The 4,998-nt window shown below is 46.4% G+C and overlaps 1 protein-coding gene across 1 annotated transcript in view; it reads left to right on the top strand.

The window, feature by feature from the left end:
* Positions 1-4,722: 4,722 nt before the first annotated feature.
* Mrtfb (myocardin related transcription factor B) overlaps positions 4,723-4,998 on the top strand; it is a 168,719-nt gene continuing 168,443 nt past the window's right edge. The window contains exon 1 of the mRNA XM_010610018.3: positions 4,723-4,901. The gene's annotated coding sequence lies outside the window, so the exon portion shown is untranslated. The remainder of the gene's footprint in view (positions 4,902-4,998) is intronic.

Here is a 4,998-nt window from a genome sequence, read left to right as displayed (position 1 = left end):
TTAAATACTTTGGCTGGGAAGTGACACATATTCCTTCCATGCACTCCAGCTCAGCCTTAGTCAACCAAATGGACCAGACCAAGAAGTACAGTGTCACATGCACTCAGGAGGTGGGTAGCCAGAAGTAATTGCTAAGATGGCACGAACAACTACCAGACTCTATGAAGTGGGCCTCATGAATTTCATTTCACAGTAAAGCATATTCATGTCCAGATAGCAAATATGCAGATGGACTGAGGATTTTTTTTCCCCCTTTCTGGCTCAAGGGCATACTTTTTTTTTTTTAATTTAATGGCACATGGCAATAAAATTAGTGGTACAAATCCTGGAATCTGGGTGGCCTCCAGACCTCCAGCTCTGCCACTTACAAGATGTGTGAGTTAAGCAAGTAAGACACCACTTTAGGCCCATGCAAGAGATAGTCAAGTGAGGAGAGGGCCAAGGAAGGATGTGTTTTCTAAAAGGAAGGGTTTGCAACCAGGAAAGGCATAGCAGAGTAGCACTGATGGGCAGGAAGGATGGGTGTAAAGGTTGTATGGGATCTGAGCTCCAGGCACAAGCAGGGAGCATGCATGCTTATTCCCCATGATCCGCTGCCTTCCTCCCTGCATCAGTGTGAACGTTTGGACTGCAGTAACAGGAGTTAGCTAAAGTTGGTTTAGCCACATGCATTAGTTCAGGGAGTGGGATGTCCAGGGCCTGGTAGGTCTGGAGTCATTCCGGCAGCATGAAGATACAATCAAGGACCCAGGATCCTTTGGCTTTTCTGCTTGGTTCTCTGCCATACAGGCGCTGTCTGACAGCTGGCTCCCTCTGCAATTGTGTGCAAAGCCACGGAGAGCAGTAGAGGTTCCACATAAGGCAGGGATAGTATGCTGGCTCGCTGGTGCTCTCTGGCACCAGCAAATATTTCCGTCCCCACTGCCTCTAGCAAACCTCTCTCCATGTCTTCCCCCCTCCTATTAATTGGCTCTGGCCTGTGAGGTTTCAGGATTCTTGAGTGGAAATGCCAGCTACTTTAAAGAAAAAAGGAGAGTGCAGTAGAAGATGTTAGGATCACTGGGAGGGCTGGAGAAGAGAACTAGAGGGTAAGCTTCTAGGAAAAATGCCCCAAACCACACTGCAGACTTTGCCAGATGAACTAACCACCACTCAGTTTTTGCTGCCCTAAAGCTCTGAGTGCCAAGAGCTTGCCCTTCCTGCAACCGCTGCTGCCGTCAGCATGGAGCCACTTCTCCACTGGGAGTGTGACCCTGCGACCGCCATCCCCAGAGCTGCCACAGTCACACCAACAGCACAGGCTCCTGCTGAATTCAGCCTCATGAGGCGTCTCCGACTGGCAGGGCCTGCATCATATTCCTTGACCTAGTTGGAAGGGAAGCAGATTTGCATCTTCATATCTATTCTGGGGCACAGGGACTTAGAAGATTTTTTCAAATACAGATAAGCTATAGATGTGACAGCTGTTTATGACTGCCTGCTCATCCCTGACGAAGCATGTGGGCAGAGGTGGTAAGGTCCTATTATGATCTTGGATTGACCAGTAGGAAGGGTAGGCATCTGGGGACCAGTGGCTCAGCCACAGCACCCTTCTGCTTTGGCTTGGTTCTCTCCTTTCCAGTATCTCTGTGTGTTCAGGCTGCACACCTGACTTTAAGTGCCTCCAAAGGGCCATCCCTGCGTATGTCTCCCCTGCTCTGTAGATGTGATCACCTCTCCCGCTGGCCTATTCAGCTCTGATGCAGAGCGCACTTCAAACAAATTCTTTCCTGCCCCTTGCATGCATTCATTGCAGGCTGGTCATTGGCTCTTTTTTCCCTTTCATTCTACTTATCACATGACATTTCAATACTTATTGGTCTAATTAATTGATTACAATTTCTCTTCTCCAAGGCCATTCGTGTGACGAGAGGATAAAATATAACTGCTCATAGCCACTAATGCATGACCTGGCACTTAGGTGCTTAATACATTTTTATCGAATGAATGAGCATTAAACAAATCTCGTAGGCATTTATAGTATCGCTCTTGGATCAAAAGGCATTTTATACCTTAAACTCAAACTATACCACATACTCTAAATCCTTAGGGGTACATAGATTTAAATCACCCCATTTTTGGTCAAATAATACCCCCATGGATCTTGCTATGCCCAGCTCTGCCCTGCTCTTCCCTGTAAGGATCACTTCCTAAGCAAGTCATTGCTGTTGATAGGAACATGTGCTGTGACTTTGTCACTGAAACCTGAATTTGAGATCCTAAGGCCTGGGGATGGGTGAAGCTACAGTTCCTATAAAAAACTTTTCTCCTAATCATGGTATCACTGTGGTGTTAATAACTCTCATACATACATATCTCTTGCTACATACAGTTCTCTTAAGAAATCACAGTTAAGTTAATTTTTCCCTGCTTTTGTTCTTGTTTATGAAGGAACTTTCAGAGTCAAATCTTTAAAAAAAAAATGGGTAGGTTTTCCTATATAAGGGGAGCTCTATAAAATAGGCTGGTACTATCCCAGGAACCTAGGACGCAAGAGCTTTGAGGGAGTGGTCTTCTGTGATTAGGAGGAATTGCTGGGGCAATTTTGTCCTTTTACAAAGCGTTGTTGTTTTCAGTGTGCTGGAAACTATTTTATTTCCAAGTCTGAGTACATCTTTCGATGTGATTTGTAGTTTATATTGGGAGATGAGGAACAAATAGCCTATCGCAGAGAACTTACCCATGGTATTAGCAGCTCTAATTTACCAAATGATTAATCTGCAGGAGGCACTTTTATAGACTGCCTCAGATATATTAAGTTGGTTAATCCACCCAACAGCCTATGTATCCCCTTATGTTAGATGGGAATCTTGAGGCACAGTCACCAAGGGGAACATACAGAACTTAGACTGGAGTCTTGACTTCAGGGGAGTTTTACATTTTATATGTTATAAAACCATAAGCTTTGTGGAAGGTAGAGAAGAGCCTTGTTGGTCACCAAAGTCAGTGTTTGGATTTGCAAACTGACCTGAGTGGAACCCCAACTCTGCCGCTTTCCAACTATGGGCTCTTAAGCAAGTTCTTTCACCTTTTAGGCTCTAGTTTTCACTTTCGAAATGGAAATAACCATAACTTCCCTGTAGGGATTTTTGGTGGTTAATTTTAGGCATCAACTCGACTGAGTAAAGGATACCCAGATAGCTGCTAATGCCTTATTTCTGGGTATGTCTGTGGAGCATTTCTGGGAAAGTTTGCCATTTGAATCAATAAGAAAGAACAGACCTCTTGCCTCAATCAGTTTAGGAGCTGAACAGAACAAAAAGCAGAGAAGAAAATTGAATTTTCTCTCTCTTCCTGAGTCAGGACACCAATCTTTCCCTCTAACATTAGAAACGCAGATGCTCTCGTCTTTGGACTCTGAGACTTGTACTAGCAGAGCCCAGGTTTCTCAAGCTTTCAGCTTCATACTGAGCTACCAGTGACTCCCCTGGTTCTCAAGACTGAGTACTTGAACTGAGCTATGAAGCCAATTTCCTGGCTATTCAGCTTGTAGACAGTATGTCACAGAGGACTTCTAAGCCTCTGTAATAAATCCCCTTACATAGCTATGTCTGTTTCTATTTCTTATTGGTTCTGTTTCTTCGAAGAATACTGAAGGTTGTTGAAAGAACTAAACAAGTTCATAAGTGGACTCCTGGAACAGTCCTCTGCGTTTTGTAGCTGCATGTTGAATGGGGTTCCTCCTTTTCATCCCCTCTTCTACCTACTAGATTGGGTAATGTTGGTTCATACAGGGGGATCCATAGACATTCTGGCCTAGAGAGGATTATTATTTCAAGGGAGAGTGGACAGGCTTGGAGGATGGGTGGTCCACATTTGCTGACATGGATCTGAGTGTCAGGCAGACCTTGGTGCAGGCTGAAAGGATAAACTAGAACCTTCAAGGCTCCTAATTTTCAGCAGCTGGCCAAGAAGAACTAAGTTCATGCTGGCTTACAGAAGTATCCCATAAGGCAGTGCTGGCCCTGGACTCAGACTTAGGTTCAAATTCTGTCTTACTCTGAATATTATGTTTCATGTACAGAATTGGAATATTGATAACCCACTTTGATATGCCCTCAATAAATGTTAGCTCCTCTTTAGAAACACTTACCATGGTAAGATTTCCTGAGAAGCGGATGTGTCTTCTTCCTAAAGTCATGTACATTCTGGTTCAATAGCTGATGTCACTGTTTCTAATCTGCTTCCTATCAGCAAAATGTATAAGGCGACAACAAATCAAATGCAGTCACACAGGGTCTTGAACAGGAAAGCCTGAGGAAGTTTAAGCAATGAGAGAGAAGCGCTTTATTGTCATGGGCTCCCCTGGGATTACCGCAAATGGCCGCGTAGGGATGCCTCTGGTCACCTGGGTTGGCTTTGGGACAAGTGAGGAAAGGGTTTCAGTTGCAGCACCCACAGGCAGAGGGACAGAGGCTAGGGGTTGTCGTGGAGGTGGCTTTGTTGTGGCCATCACACGGATAACTGGATTCGAAGGCCGGCGCTGCCACTTCCCAGCTGTGACCATAGCCAGGAACTTCACCTCACCACGCCGGCAGCCTTTGCGAGGGTAACATACACTTTTTAAAAGGATAAACTGAAGACTCAAATGGAGCTGATAAAGTACTCAACATGCAGTTAGCACCTGAGGACTGGCCGCTAGGATTGTTGTTAAGGGGGTCAGAGTCCTTGCAGAAGTCCTGGGCTCCAGGACCCCAGGCACGCGCATGCGCGGCGGGCCGGCCAGGTGAGAGGGAGGCGATTGCCCCGCACCTGGGGTGTAACCCTTCGCATTCACGGGTGTTGGATGGAATGGACGCAGAGGCTGGGATGGAACCAGGGAGGCAAGTAGCGAGGACCAGCAGGCCGGACCCATGAATGGGGTAGGTGACTTCTCAGCGAGCCCAGCCACTTCTAGGCCGGGGTCCGCGCGTACCGCGGAGAGGGCGGGGGAGCGCGGAGCGGAGCGAAGTCTCGCGA

Source organism: Fukomys damarensis, unplaced genomic scaffold (assembly GCF_012274545.1).
Source record: "Fukomys damarensis isolate Sample0158 unplaced genomic scaffold, DMR_v1.0_HiC HiC_scaffold_34, whole genome shotgun sequence".
NCBI lineage: Eukaryota > Metazoa > Chordata > Mammalia > Rodentia > Bathyergidae > Fukomys > Fukomys damarensis.
The sequence above is the reverse complement of the archived record's forward strand: the minus strand, read 5'-3'. Positions and strand labels throughout refer to the sequence as shown.